This window comes from Agelaius tricolor, unplaced genomic scaffold, assembly GCF_023055355.1.
Source record: "Agelaius tricolor isolate 1412-34295 unplaced genomic scaffold, bAgeTri1.0.p SCAF_12, whole genome shotgun sequence".
Lineage (NCBI taxonomy): Eukaryota > Metazoa > Chordata > Aves > Passeriformes > Icteridae > Agelaius > Agelaius tricolor.
Genome location: NW_027269272.1, coordinates 4,312,702 through 4,329,519, shown reverse-complemented (window position 1 = coordinate 4,329,519; position 16,818 = coordinate 4,312,702). Strand labels below are relative to the sequence as shown.

General features: G+C 40.6%; 1 protein-coding gene across 6 annotated transcripts in view; it reads right to left on the bottom strand.

Moving 5' to 3' along the window:
- Positions 1-16,818, bottom strand: part of CLSTN2 (calsyntenin 2) — a 347,811-nt gene that overhangs the window by 142,775 nt on the left and 188,218 nt on the right. The window lies entirely within an intron of this gene.

Sequence of the window (16,818 nt, the reverse complement as noted above, 5' to 3'; positions counted from 1 at the left end):
TCAAGTAGGCTTTTGTTTTTCCTTTGATAGTGTAATTTCCTCTTTCTGCATAGAGAGCCTATTAAAAAGGTAATCAAATTAAATAATGGGTGAACATGCAGAATACAGTGATTGACTGCAGGCAATAGCAAGCAGAGATGTATTTCAGATATTTATTTATGTGCTGAAGCAGGATCCAAATTGCCATGTTCCTGTAAGAATGTAGTGGAACAGAGGAGAGGAAGAGAGATCCTTAGTTATGGAGTCTCAGTAACAGTTATTTGTAACTTTAATCTTGTTGACTGGAGAACAGTTTTCTTCTGTATGATTATTTACTACAGGCTTGTCTTCCGCAGCATTTGCTCGAGATAACTCTTGATGAATCAGCCTTACTTGCTTGAAAAGTGTTAATGTCTAATAAAACAATGCTTGAATTACAGGATGGTAGGATTGCAGCGCAAGATGTTTTGCTGGCAGCAGATTTGAGAGGACAACTCATTCCTGAGAGTGCTAAATTTAATCTGAGTAGCACTTGATCCATATCCCTGACAGGTAAAGCTGAATGGTGTTCAAGCAAGAAAGAATTTTTTTTGTGCGTGAGAAAGACAGATAAAATACAATATAATACTGTAGTCTGCAATACAGACAATGGAGCTTTGACATGAGGCAGAGAATTATTTCTCCAGGCAGAGGTGATGAAGAAGGAAGTAAAAACATGCAAGAAGCAAGCTCAGACTGTGTGAAACTGGGCTGCAAAGGCTTTAAGGTGCAAAGTAGGAGGAGGTTGGAGCAAACCTCAAACCAGGAAAGAAAAAACGCCCAGGGTAGAGTTTGTAGCAAGAAAATGAATGAATGAATGAATGAATGAATGAATGAATGAATGAATGAATGACTAAATAAATATGAAACCATGTTATCATCTCAGTTTACAAAACAGGTGTCTGCTAGGGAATGCAGGAGCCTCCCTTGGAATGCAGAATGTAAATCCCTTCCCTCCAAATAATTATAATTTTGAAATTAAGGCACTCCAGGTTCGGGATTCCCAGGCACATGGGGTTTGGAATTCCCAGAGAGCACTCGGGGTTCAGCATTCCTGGGGTACTCGATGTTTGGGGTTCCCGGGCACTCAGGGTTCGGCATTGCCAGAGAGCACTCGAGGTTTGGCATTCCCGGGGCACTTGAGGTTCGGCATTCCTGGGACATTCGAGTTTCAGGGTTCCCAGAGAGCACTCCAGGTTTGGGATTCCCGGGGCACTCGAGGTTTGGGATTCCCAGAGAGCACTTGGGGTTCAGGATTCCCAGGGCAATCCAGGTTCGGGATTCCCGGGGCACTCGAGGTTTGGGATTCCCAGAGGGCACTTGGGGTTCGGGGTTCCCGGGCACTTGGGGTTCAGAATTCCCAGGGCAATCCAGGTTTGGGATTCCCAGGCACTCGAGGTTCGGGATTCCCAGAGAGCACTCGGGGTTCCGCATTCCCGGGGCACTCAGGGTTTAGGATTCCCGGGGCACTTGGGGTTTGGGGTTCCCGGGGCCCTCGGGGTTCGCATTCCCGGGCCCTGGAGCAGACGGTGCTCGGTCCCTCAGGGCTGAGCTCCAGCGGTGCCGCTGAATTGTCCCCGCAGTGAGCGACAGCCCGGCCGCCCTCCCCAGCCCTGTCCATTCCCTGCCTCTATTGTCACGGGATCTCTGTGCCCCGAAAGAAAACTCCCAAAAACCAGAGGAGTTCCCCCTCCCTGCTGTCTCAAGCACCCAGCCACCAGTGCTTCTTACCAACTCAGGGGGAAAACATCCCACAAGTAACAAGGAAAGAACACAAAAAAACCCCAACAGCATCAAAAAGGTCCTCACAGCATCCACTTGTATTCCCTCAAAGGCAGAACTTTAGATGTTCCTCATTAATCCCTGACACCAAAGACAAAGCACTATTTTCTCTTTCAGTAACTTTTGTAATATTTTTTCTTTTCATTCAGACTACAGATGCTCAAAATGCAACCCCTTAATTTCATTATATACTGCAGAAAGAAAAGACAACCTCAACATTTGAAATTTCCACGTGCTAAAAGGTTTCCCATTTGTATCGTGTCAAGCTGGATGAATGGAATTAAAATGAAAAAAATTAGGCTATGTTTGGGCAGGTGTTCATTTAGATTTTTGCTTTTCGGTTATGTCCTGAGATAGTGAGAGATTTTGTCTGATTTATTCACATGCCCTCTCCCAAAACCACAAAACAGAAGGTGGCAGCATTTCAGGGGAAAAGAAAAGCAGGTTGGTAACAGAGAATTTAGAGACTCAAAATGTATCTTGTTTCTTTGACACCAAGATTACTTAAAGAATCTACAGAGTCACACTCATCTAGGGCTTCCTCGTGATCTTCTGACCATTTGGAAATTCTGACAGCAGTGTGCAAATAACAGATGACCTTTAATTCCAAAAGAGATGTTCCTTCAGTCTTTTTAACATCATGCAATGTAGAAGTATAGGTCTGCTGAAAAGCTCCTGGGAATAAAATCCACATTTTCCTTTATATTTTAGCATGGCTGAAGCCTGGTTTAATCCAGGGCCATTTTAGAAAGGACATTTCCTTGACTGAAAACAATCTACAACAGAACAAGGGGAAGAGCTGTGAGTGAAATAGCAAAAAAGCACCAAGGTTACACAGATAATGAGTTTTATAGACACGGAGAAAAGTAATAGAATTTTTATCTTGCATTAAGGGGAAGAAAAAGCATCAGCAATAGAGGGAATAGAAAGGTATATTTTACAGCCTGAATAAACTTACTGTAAATCACACCAAAATACAACAGAACCTATTTTGTAAACTCTTGAACAAAATGAGAGCTTTTCAATTAAAAAGAAAATAAATAGTTTAACTGTCTTAGCCAATCTGTGTTAATTCAATAGAGACTGGAGCACTTTGTTTTTTAAAAATTACTTTAGAGGAATCCCAAGCCCTCCAAGCCTTCAGGCACAGTGGAGGTCAGACAAACCCACTTAAAAGCAAACAAAGCAGTTTGCGAATTACTGTTTACAACAGCAAGTTTGCAATATGTGTCCATGTGAAAAACAAATAACAAGAAATGCAGAACAGGTTTGAAAATGGCAAGACAACACTTCTGTTCCTTCAGGCATAGGAATTCAGAGGGTAGAATATTCCCAGGCTATATCTGGAGCTAACACCATCAGAATTCTCCCTTGCAGAGAGAGGGTGCCTGGCCATTAGAGAGTCCAATAGTGCAGTTAGAAGCAGCAACAGTTGAGAGAAGTTCTTAAATAAGGCCAGATATTTTCCACAAACTAGGGAGATTCAATAATATTTCATCTCCAGACTAGACATAATGTTTTGTATCAAGCAGGTGTATGGTAGCTCACTGTGCTATGAATGTATTTATTTTGCTTTTTTCTTTACAAAGTGTAAATTCTTTATTAAATATTTCAGGTTTCCTTATCTGCCCTAATTCATGCAGGAAAATCCTGATAGATGGGTGCCTTAGCTACAGAGACAGAAGACCAGATTTTGTATGCAAGTTTTCTACACTAAGGGTTCTGTTTATCAGTAGTTCAAGGAATGTATCTGGATTACAAACACAGTTTGGTCAAATTTTGGTATCAGGACCAGGCTGGGGTTACTGCAGAGGGAAGCATTTAATGAGCTGCAGGAATGACAGAACATTCCTCAGAAGATGCTCTACAAGGCTGACAAAGGGGTTTTCCAGAGCAAAGACATCAGCTGCATGGAACACAGAGAATGAGGAGGTTCAAAGATAGAAGGATGTGTCTCTCTCAAACTGGCATCTGAACGCCCAAATTAATGAGTTTGCTCCAGCCCCACCAGAATTCCAATAGTTACTGAAAGGGAAGGGGGAGTCTGCAGGAGAATTTTCCCTCTTCTCCAGGCAGAGGCAGCCTCAGCAGCAGAGTTTAGCAGACATCACTTGCTATCACAAAGAAAGGCAACTGCCTTGAAGCCTCAGTGTTTACAAGTGCCCAGCATTAGTCTGCCCTTTATTTCCTACTGACCAGGGCCATTTATCTGAAGATACTAATGCAACCCAAGAATAGACACAGCCCCTATCAACCTTTTATCCCCCTGCCATTTTGTGCAATTCCTAACTTGAATGATTCATGCTAGAAATTAAAGAAGTACCATGACAACAATACCCCCGGCTCTGCTTTCTGGACTTCCCACCCTGCATCCATGCCTAATGGGTCTGGGCTTCCTGGGACAGTGGATGACAGCAGAAGTGACTTTAATGCCTGAGTGAGCCCAGAGCAATGGAATATGTCTCCACTTCTCTCAGGGAACACACCCTGCTGCCCCTCTCTGTGTTATACAGCACATGCTAAGAACAGGAAGGAAAAACAGAAGCTGAGCTTCAGATATTTTGCTTCAGACATGTATTTGGACAGAAAAGAAGTAAACTCTAAGTGAGATGGAATAAGGCTGTATGTTCCAAACAGAACCCTCTGGGGAATTGTGTTCTCCCAAACCACTTTCTGTCTGTTTATGCATCCTATCACTGAGAGTTGTACAGCTGAATGCTCCACATACTTCTGTCAGCCTTTCATCATCCCCTTCTCACAGCCATCTGAAATGCCATCAAATTCTGGAGTGATTCAAGTAGGGACTGGGGATTTCTCTGCTTGAGGACAAAACAAACAGAAACACCTTTCCTGAGCTGAGCTACAATTCACCAGTGCCGTGGTGTTAAACCAGGCTGGCAAAACATAAGAAAGTTATTATAAGGAATGAAGCACAAATATTTTTGTCTGGTCAGCCTGGGTTCTCCCACACCAGCTAATTAGCCCACTGTCCTGGGATGCTGCAGGCTTCATGAGCCATCTGAAATCCATTTATTCAGTCACATTCTGAGACTTGACAGGGATAAACTATCACAATGCTGTAATAAATGGTTTGGTTTGGTGTTTGGTTTTTTTTTTGTGTGTGTGATTTTGCTGTTCTGAATACATGGAGTCACCAAGCAGTACTGATTATAAAGACTCACAAACAGAGGCTCCACTACTTGTACACAAAACCCTCTTGGTAAAAACTGCTTTTATCTTTTTCTGCTACTACTGTTATAATACATCGAGTTTTGGTTTCCAAAAGCTAATTTGCTGCATCTCAGTTTATTGTTTTATTTCTTTATCTAAAAGGCAACTTCCCACAGTTGAAGACAACAGAATAACCAAGCTCGACTAGAGAAAATATTGTGTACTCCTAAAGTACCTGTTAAAACCTGTCATTTATGGCAGTAAAAAATAAGGTATTTTTTTCTTTGTAATTCTAAGGAGCTGCTTTGTACATTTCAGTTTTGAACTTGGAGAAAATCTAACTGATGAGTACCATTTCTTCCCAAACCTGTGCATCACAAATTACTAGTGGCAAACAGACCAAAATTGAGAGAAATGCAGAAAGAAGTGATCCTGTGGAAAAAGGAGTTTTGTTCAGTAAGTGATTACTACAATAAAAAGAGAGTAGTGATCTGTGAGAGCACTCATTGATGCAGGATGGAAAAGTTGTTTAACAGCTTCCATAAGGGTCTCTATCTTTTTGCTCTGCTTCTTCTGCTTACACAGTACTTCATTTTCACAGCAAGGCCTACTTATTTAGGAAGTCTGTAAAAGAAAACATTTGCCATTAATAAAGGTCAGGCCGAATTTTTGTTAGGCACCTTAGTACAAGGGGGAATTCACCACACTTAACCAAATTAACATGCAGTTGCATCAGCAGGGCATCCCTCAGCATGGAAGAATGAGGTATACTTGGATTATTCCTCATGTAATATCATCTTGTAGGCATTCCCTGCAGTTTGCTTATCTCTGTAAGCAGCTTATGGATGTGGTCCATTAAAAATATGTTTGCTTTATTCTTCAGTTTTATATCAAAAAGGAGAGACAGATTTAAAATCTGGAGCCAGAAATGCAAACTAAATCATTCCTTTCAGCCAAATTAAAAGGTGAACATCTTATCTAGGTTATCCAGGTCTCATCAATTTGTAGAGGTACAAAGGATGTAATCCTCTCCTGTTCTGACAGATCTCAAACACTAAAGGCTCTGCAGTGTGCACAGTACCCTCTTGGAGTTTGAAACATTAGATTTGCCTCTAATAAACCCAATCAGCATTTTCCCAGTTGTTGCCAGTGTAGCAAGGGCAGACTTCCAATACTTTGCCTTAGGGAAATGTATTCTATATATTTATATATATTATATATATATATATTCATATATCATGGTGTTAAATCTTAAATGCTACATCTGAAACACACTTCAAACTCCAGTAACTACAGGGGCACTAACAGCAGGTGGCACCCTAAATGAGTTCTGGGGGAATTAAACTGCAGCTGTTAACAAGCAAGGTCACTAATGAGCTGAGACAGAAAACAGAGCTGCTGGCTGCCTTTCAAGTTCAGAGGAGTATTCAAATGGATATGTTATACTTGAGAGCAGAGAACTAGATCAGTGTAATAATTAATTCATTGTTGATCTGAAAGTTGTTAGAAATTTCAAGGGTAATATCCAGAATGCAGGCAATTGGAAGCTGTGTCCATTCTGTGATCCAGTATTTACCACAGCAGGGGACCCAGGAGCTGTCACTGAGGTCACAGTTACACACACAAATGTGAAGAGACAACCATCTCAACACAAAGAGGCACAACACATTCAAATATATTGCAAATGCATCAGAAACACAATGTCATGTTAATCCATGTGTAAGAAAATGACTTTGATGCCCAGAAGTTGTCTTTGCCACCAAGGGGAATTGCAAATGGTGTCCTGCTGACATTTTTTCTATAAAAAGAAAAATCAAGAGGGGACTGAAGCACGTGCTCTCTGCTGGGACAAGTTCAGAAAGGGAAAAAAAAAAAAAAAAAGAGGCAATTATATAAGCCCAAATGTTTTGACAGATTAGTACAATTCCTCTATACCCTGAAGCAGCAATCTTGCAAAAAGCCTCTGAATGATTTTTGCCAGGTCTGCTGGCCAGTGGGAGGCTGTGGAAACACGTACACATGACCTTCAGCTTCCAGGCTGACACAAGACTGGGGGTGGACAGACATGATGCAGATTTAGGGAGCTGTTCCCCAGCCCAGTAAGTCACAAAGTTCCTATTAAGTCCACAAAACATAAATGCATCTTTTTATCTCCTCATTTTTTAGTATAAGGATCAAAAAAACCTCCAAAACCCGTAAATGATTGGAGATGTTTACTAATGATTTTGGAGGTTTACTAACCTCCAAAACCCGTAAATGAGATGTTTAGTTGTTTAGAGATGTTTAGAGATGTTTACTAAGGTCAGACCTTTACGTTGCTTTATGAACATCACTATGTCAGTGTGTTCCAACGTGCCTTTCCAAGGGGAAATGGAAGACAATGGTTTTCAGGAAGTGGAAAAGGCTTCTCAAAGAAAGCACAGGAGAGATGTTTTGTTCCAATCACCTTCCTCTCAGTTGGGCAAACATGAACAAACTTTTAATTTCCTCTGTGAATCAGCTGGGTGACTAGCTTGAGTCACCTAGTTTGCTCAAGCAAATCACAAAAGCCACTTTATGTTTAATCTGAGACTCTTCTCCCCACAGAACAGATCTGCCCTCCCATCCTGTGCACTGTGGGGCCTGTCTGAAGCCAGACTGCTATTCATGAAGTGCACATGAATGTAACATAAGCAGCACTGCTCTCAGGACTCCTTCACACTAGAGACAGGTTTCTGAAGCTCTAGCACTGTTTACAAAACAAATAAGCCTCTGTCGTCATTTATTTAGTGTTATTAAAATAAATACCTTGATAAATAGGAGCCAACAGGTAAAGCATGGCTCACTGTGGTAAAACAGAGTATGGAGGAATCTATTCTTTAAACATACTTTAATATTAGTGCTTGTTAACTTCTTTTAGCTCCCCCTCACTGTAAAGGCAAAGCTGGTGACTCAGAGCACATAACTCCAGGAACTCCAGCTGTTCAGGTGATCCTGACACTGTTACATCAGTCTTGAAAGAGCATTATGGATTTCACCAGAGAAGCAGTTCCAGACATTGCCCCCTTCAGATCACCCTAATGAGCACACACTTCTGTATGTGACACAGGCCCCACTGAAATTCTTGTGCTTTATACTAAGAATATGTGTTTTATACTAAGGCCAATATTAATTGGAGTTGGAATGCAAATCTAAGCATAAGGAGTTGAACTGAAATTCAAGCTTATGCTTAATGGATTCAACAAAGAATCATGTGTTTTTTCTTTAAAAGAAACAAACAAACAAAAGCAAAATACCCCCACTGAAAACAGGTGGGTTTCTTTTTTATTTTCTCCATCTTTTAAAATAAATGCTCTGATTCATTGTTCAATATTTCAAATTATCTGGAAACATCTGAGTACATGACCTTATCCCTGTGGGGTCTTTTAATTTGACATTTAAAAGCTGGTAATAAAGTATTTAAAATTATTTGCCCCTTAACTAAATGTTATATATTCCCACTTAGGCAAAGTCAAATTACAGAGTTGTATAAGGCACATCAGTTGCAAAATCTGATTCTGAAAATCAGTTCTTTCTTAGACTATGAGGTATGTTTTCTCAGTTGTAGGTCTTGGTTGACTTACATTTCCTACAAAATCAAGGCTAGAGACAATGGAGGCAGGCTCGAAATAAAATGAAATCTCAAAAAACCCTTGCTTCCCTGAGTATCCTTGTATTTTCCCAGATATGGTAAGTTAAACCTCCATATTCAAGCTGCAAGTTTTAAAGTTGATATTACACGTAGTTTTAAATCCTTGAAAACAGAAGTTGGCTAAGGAAACTTTGACAGACCTTGAACAACAGCACCTCACAACTCCTTCATAATGCAACCTGACTGCGATTGATTTAAGGCTCCTCTGTATTCCACTTAGCTGGGCCTCTTCATTTGAGTTTCTTGTATTATCCTCATTATTTAAAATGGTTTTGTGGTGGTGCAGTGGTAGCTGAGCAGTACCTTCTGAATACCCAAGTCCTGGGCCCTCTTCAGTGCTTGGTTTCCATACCTGCTAATGATCAGGTTGCACTAGAGGGTACTTTTGCATCTGAACACTCCTGGGCCAGGAAGAAAATGTGACAACACAGCTGATGTTCAGAGAAAGGGAGACTTCCTTTTGTCCCCAGAACTCTGCATTATTGGATAGAATATCAGAGCAAAGTGTTGGGAGCATGAAGTTTCTTTGCAGTCAGTGCTCTGCTGCTAAAGTTCAAAAGGTGGCAAAGTCCTACCCCTGTCTGTGTCACTGGATGTTCATCCTTGTGCTGCAAAGTTTCCCAGTAACTGTGTCCAGCTTCCAGGGGAATATGGAATATCCCTGCTGGAGCAGTGCTCCCAGTGAATGCCCCTGCTCAAAGCAAACCCTTCTCTCCCAGCAGTAACTCCTGTGAGCCCTAAGCCGTGCCAAGCAGCACAGGCACAGCATCCTGGATGCCACACCTAAAACCCCTCTGTAGCACTGTAAAATCCACAAGGAGCACAGACACAGCATCCTGAATGCCACACCTAAAACCCCTCTGTAGCATTGTAAAATCCCCAAGCAACACAGGCACATCATCCTGAATGCCACACCTAAAACCCCTCTGTAGCACTGTAAAATCCCCAAGCAGCACAGACACATCATCCTGGATGCCACACCTAAAACCCCTCTGTAGCACTGTAAAATCCCCAAGCAGCACACACACAGCATCCTGGATGCCACACCTAAACCCCTCTGTAGCACTGTAAAATCCCCAAACAGCACAGACACACAGCATCCTGAATGCCACACCTAAACCCCTCTGTAGCATTGTCAAATCCCCAAGCAGCACACACACACAGCATCCTGAATGCCACACCTAAACCCCTCTGTAGCACTGTAAAATCCCCAAGGAGCACAGACACAGCATCCTGGATGCCACACCTAAACCCCTCTGTAGCATTGTAAAATCCCCAAGGAGCACAGACACAGCATCCTGGATGCCACACCTAAACCCCTCTGTAGCATTGTAAAATCCCCAAGGAGCACACACACAGCATCCTGAATGCCACACCTAAACCCCTCTGTAGCATTGTAAAATCCCCAAACAGCACAGACACAGCATCCTGGATGCCACACCTAAACCCCTCTGTAGCATTGTAAAATCCCCAAGGAGCACAGGCACATCATCCTGAATGCCACACCTAAACCCCTCTGTAGCACTGTAAAATCCCCAAACAGCACAGACACAGCATCCTGAATGCCACACCTAAACCCCTCTGTAGCACTGTAAAATCCCCAAGCAGCACAGACACAGCATCCTGAATGCCACACCTAAACCCCTCTGTAGCATTGTAAAATCCACAAGCAGCACACACATATCATCCTGAATGCCACACCTAAACCCCTCTGTAGCACTGTAAAATCCCCAAGGAGCACACACACATCATCCTGAATGCCACACCTAAACCCCTCTGTAGCACTGTAAAATCCCCAAGGAGCACACACACAGTATCCTGAATGCCACACCTAAACCCCTCTGTAGCACTGTAAAATCCCCAAACAGCACACACACAGCATCCTGAATGCCACACCTAAACACCTCTGTAGCACTGTAAAATCCCCAAGCAACACAGACACATCATCCTGAATGCCACACCTAAACCCCTCTGTAGCACTGTAAAATCCCCAAGGAGCACACACACAGTATCCTGAATGCCACACCTAAACCCCTCTGTAGCATTGTAAAATCCCCAAACAGCACAGACACATCATCCTGAATGCCACACCTAAACCCCTCTGTAGCACTGTAAAATCCCCAAGGAGCACACACACATATCATCCTGAATGCCACACCTAAACCCCTCTGTAGCACTGTAAAATCCCCAAACAGCACAGACACATCATCCTGAATGCCACACCTAAAACCCCCTCTATAGCACTGTAAAATCCCCAAGGAGCACAGGCACAGCATCCTGGATGCCACACCTAAACCCCTCTGTAGCATTGTAAAATCCCCAAACAGCACAGACACAGCATCCTGAATGCCACACCTAAACCCCTCTGTAGCATTGTAAAATCCACAAGCAGCACACACATATCATCCTGAATGCCACACCTAAACCCCTCTGTAGCACTGTAAAATCCCCAAGGAGCACACACACAGCATCCTGAATGCCACACCTAAACCCCTCTGTAGCACTGTAAAATCCCCAAACAGCACAGACACATCATCATGGATGCCACACCTAAACCCCTCTGTAGCATTGTAAAATCCCCAAGGAGCACACAGGCACAGCATCCTGAATGCCACACCTAAACCCCTCTGTAGCACTGTAAAATCCCCAAACAGCACACACACATCATCCTGGATGCCACACCTAAACCCCTCTCTAGTACTGTAAAATCCCCAAACAGCACAGACACAGCATCCTGGATGCCACACCTAAACCCCTCTGTAGCACTGGAAAATCCTGCCAGGTGAGATCCAGGGGGAACTGTACAACCTCCCCACAAGCTCCCTGCACAAGCCTTTATCCCTTTTTATGGATGGCACATTATTGCATTTACCAGTGAGCCCTACCCCATTTTTCCAAAATTGAATGATGTAACTGTGAGTTCTAATGATTACTGAGTAAAATGATTTAAACAGCATTCATGAATAAGAATAGCATTCATTTCCCTGCTGCCATGAAACTGTCTTTGCTGCACCATGATAAGAACACTTCAAGTTTTGTAGGGTTTCTCTCCCCCCAGCAATGTGGAAGAATAACAGAAAGAATGAGAGGGGCAGCAAAAGAGTACTTAAGCAATAAATGTTCTTCAGGGTCATTGAGCCAATAAAATATAACAGCTGCCAAAAGATGGGGTTCACACTACATTTGATCAATTTTCTTTAATCCAATGAACATTCTGATGTTAGCTTTTTTACAATATGTCCATGTAACTTTGCTCGTATCAAAATGAGGATTTTTTTCATCAAAGCCTTTCAGTAAAGTTAATTAATTTTGTTTGAAGTTTAAAATAAAAAAAAATGTATCTCAAGTGCACCATATGAAAAGTCCCCAAAACAATGAAAACCTTGGTTTTATCATGCAATTTTCACAGAATACTAGATGGAAAAAGGTGTTTGTTATCTTTAGCCACTTAGCTGCCTCTTTTAAACTACCTTGAAATTAGCAGGAAATGAGGATAAATCTTGGCTTTTAGCAAGATTTAGTATCAATTAGTCAACTGTGTCTGAGAAGCTTAATAGATAAAAATGTGCCCTAAGAGCATTAAATAACCAAAATGCTCCAATAAATTTCCTAGCACATTCTAGAAAGAGGAATGTTATGCTACAGCAATTATTTTTCAAAATGCAGATAGCTTAATATACAACTATTACGCAGCACAAGGATTTTCCACAATATACTAATTCCCTATAATACTGGAATTATTAATTTTCTGGGACACTTGTGATCATATCTGGTTAAAAAGTTGGCTAAGCTAAGCATTCATTTCCAAAAAATGGGGGCATCTTTTTACTCCATTCAAAGCTGACTGCAAGAGTAAAACCTAGAATTACTGTTCTAGAATGCTCTTCTAAATGACTATCACAGCTCTGATAGCACAGGAGAGGAGGAGGGTGCTTATATCCATCAGGAACAGCAGTTCTATGAAATAGTCTATTAAAGTCCATCCAGAAATGAAAACATGTTTCTAGGAAACAACTACTTTTAAAAATATTGATTTCCTTTCTTGACTTCTTTCATTTAATTCTTCAAATCAGGCTGAAAAGTCTGAATAAAGATTCTGTGAACTCTGCTGTGTTTTATAAATAAAGATATATTCTCACACTATCTTGAGACCTGAACAATGACATCATACACACAGGATATTTTTTGCTCATAGCTCTCTATTTTCAAATAGATGGAATGACAAGGAATATTAACTGTACTCCAGTTTCCACCTTCCCAGCTGCTGAGGTTGTCAAGAATTAAAAGATCCCATGGAGACACAAATAATCATCATATATCACTCACAGCTCAATCCAAAAAGAACCATTTTTAAGCATATGCAATTAAATAAATTCTAGCAAACTGATGGCTGCAATACTACTCCCTATCTTTTAGCTTTTCCCCTGGCAAATCTGCATTTGTCTAAAATTCTCTGCTGTATGTGTGCTGCCTATTAAAATAACAACTAACCTGTCAGAGGGGGCTAGAGGAGGAAGGAGTCTTGGACATTGTAAACTTTTCTTTACCTTGCAGAGGGATGAAATGGTGACCAAAAAGATGCTTTGGGGAAAACAAAACAGAACAAAACGAAAAACAAAACCAAAAAAAAGAAAACAAAACAAAAACCCAAACAAAAAACCCCAAACCAACAACAACAACAAAAAACCCCACAGAGATAGGGGAACGAGTAAAAAGCATCATATTAATTGTGGGCATAAATAACTCAATCTCATATTTCACCTCTGACTCAGATGAAAAGCTTTGAACTCTGTCTCCTACACTCCAAGTGAAATCTCTCAACACTAGACTCAGTGTAATTATTTTTTTCTTATGAATTCTTCTGCTAAAGTTCATTTTATTTGGCTGATTCTGGGGGGAAAGAGAAAGATAAATACACTCTACAGTCCACTAGTGAAGGCATTTGCTTGGGTTAGAAGAAGAGAAGTGTTCAATTTCCCATCCCAACAACTATTTCAATATTTTTACAAAATACAGCAAGGGAAGAGAGTGATCAAAACCCCCTTCTTGAGCAGGGTGCTTGCCTTGGACACTGCAGATGTCACCTGAGAGAGCTACAGGCTATTTTTTCCCCTCCTATCCATAGTGCAGAACACACCTGCTTTCACAGGAACTGAGAAAATATTCTAATGATTTTTTGGTTGTTTTTCCCATGTGTAAAAATTCAAAATACAGGATATACATATATATATATTTTATATATATAATATAAATAATAATAAAAAATATATATAATCTATTCTCAAATTATGTCTAAGAAATGAATAACAACAGCCTTAGACTGTCTGCTCTAAATAATTTCTAGAGGTAGGCAAAACAGGATAATTAAAAAAAAATAATGGTTTCTGTCCATTTCATTAACATCTGGTAAACAATCCAATGTTAATGAACATTAGGTATTTGGCAAAATCTGCTAAAATGCCATGAGAATATAAATTACCAAAACAAAGAAAATAATAAATAGATAATACAATTAGAGTCATCAGCTCTGTCAGGGGACAGTTCTGCATTGGAAAAGGCCACTCAGTGAAGATTAAGGATAATTAAAGCAGAACTTTGCAAAGCAAACATTTCCTTGCACTGAGTCTGCTTTACAGGCACCTCAAAAAAGAGAAGGCAACATTCATTTATTCTATTCATTTATTCTACATCCTCTTTTATATACTTCCAGGTCACATCAGGTGCTGCACTTCCTTTTGTAAGAGCAAAAGATTAAAGGAAAAATTGCACTGTTTATATAAAACACAGGAAAATATATAATCCTATTAAATCAAGAAAGGAATAGAATATGTGGATATGTACAAGAATATGTGGATATGTATATTCCTTTTCAGTTATCAGGTTTATACATTCATTTTTCAAAGGATTATGAGAAAACTCTGTATTAACTAAAAAGATCTGGACCACCCTTAGTCTCCCTATCTTTTCTTTTTTATTTTTTTCTAACAAAAACACATAAGAAAACCAAGTAAACCTAATAACAATCTTTCTACAGAAGACTGATCTTTTTTCTGTATCAAAGCTGTGGTCTAGAAATACATCAGAAAAAATGTTTTCAAGTGAGTTAAAAGTGTAAATGTTAGCAGCTAAAAATAGTGTAAAGGAAACCAAATTCTGAGACCCCAAGTGGGATTCTGGGAAGATTTTCTATTTTTCCTCTTTTCTTTCCAGTTTTACAGACAAACAGAAGTCTTAATAAAAGATGATGAACTTCAGCTTTGCAAGCCTCATCAGACACTGTAAATACTGTCATTTAATCTGTATTTAAGACACAACCCTGGGAAACAACAGAATGGAAAAAAAAGGAGGAGCTGTTAATAACATTTTCCTAGGAGAAACTGAACAAAAACAGAAATAAACAACAGAATGACCAATGTTACAGTAAAACTTGTGGTTCAATGAATGCAATTTTTAAGCACCCAGCACAGGGAAGCTGTATTGATACATCCCAGTATCATGCTGAAGAACATGTGGTTTTTTCTAGCTGGTGTTGCTTGTGAGTTCACTGGATTATTTCCCAACAAAAAATGAAAGCCATAAACACTCACGTGGAGGATGGGGGCTGCAGAGGATTCGCTCCAACTATCAAATAACCAGCATCAGTTTTACTGACTGTAATTTGGTGCAGTTCCTCAGAAACATTTAGCACCTTGAATTACCTTTCTCAGCTACAGAGTGGCTGGTATTTAATGAAGTCTAGAAATATCCAACACAATGGGAACATCTCTAATAAACACATTTAGGACTATGCAAGTTCAGAAGCTTTAGGAGACACATAATGAAATATGGTCCTATAGTAATGTATTCTTTTTCAAAGATAATATGTAGAAGAAAGAGAAGTTACTTCTACAGTATCTTAATAGTTTTTGAAATGCTGGCTGGGTATTTTTCTTTACTGTTTTCTAATTTATTTTGCCCCAGGCACTGGATAGCAGTATGGAATGTATTTACTGCAAGTATTTCAGCCAACACAATGACAAGTCAGCCCACTTTTACTTGAAGTCAACAGAAAACATAGAAATTCAATTTGCTGTTGTAGACCACAATAAACACACTGATTAAATTGCAATGTCTGTGAACTTTATAAGTAAATATTGTCATTCATAAAGGTAGGCTTCTCTATAAACATTCATGTTTGAATCAGTTGGGTACAACTGCATTTCTATCGGTAATCACAGATATTACACCTTCTGAACTGCATTTGGAAACACCCTCTTTATTCATCTTTGAACACAGAGCAAACTGCACCTGAAACCTGTGTCCATTTCCAAGCCAAAGCCAAATCAAATCTGCCCCAGCTGGCCAACACCACACTGCACTTAACTTCCTTGGAGTCACTATCAAATGGCCAATTTAATTTTTCATATCTGAATTGGCCTTTCTTTCTTTTGTGTTTGGTATTTTGTTTGGTTGTTGTTGTGCAATCTATAAAATGCAGCTATCAGATACCCTCCTGTCTATGATGTTTTCCTGAGATTTTATTCCCAACCTGTGTGGTGTTGCTTGCCCCTCTGTTCAAGCTCCTTCAGTGTTCAAGCCATGCACACCAAGTGATAAATCGAGCTATTTACCCCACTGGACATTAAACTCAACTTCCCTGGAAGCTTCTAAGAAAATACATCCATGCTCATGGATTTCAGCAGCAGCCCTGGTGTTCACCTTCCAAGATGCTGATGGGTCCCTGCTCTGTGCTCAGAACCATGATGAGTGTGGTTATTTGCATGTGCCTATCAGGATCTCTGGCTGCTCAGAGTGACCCCAAGAAGAGTTTCTAAGTCTCTTTTCCCAGCCCAGTGCTTGAAGAAGGAGTCAGGGCTCTTCATTTCTCAGTCTCAAGGTTGTTTATTGTTTCTTATCTATAAAAATTCTTTCTCCTGCCCTGCTGAGGTCCGTCCAGCAGGACAGTTCCAGGCACTCTGCCTGCCCCTGGGGTGGGGTTGTGTCTTTATACTAAAAACTACAATGTGTACAATGTTTACAATTATTTCCAATACCTATCACCTGTGTTAGACAGTGAGCTTCTACTCTAAACCAATCCCAAAGTGCCAACATCACAGCAGAAGAGGGAGGCCAAGAAGAAGAAGGAGAAAGGCTGGACACACCCAGTTCTCTCCATCTTGCCTCCTGAACCCCCATTC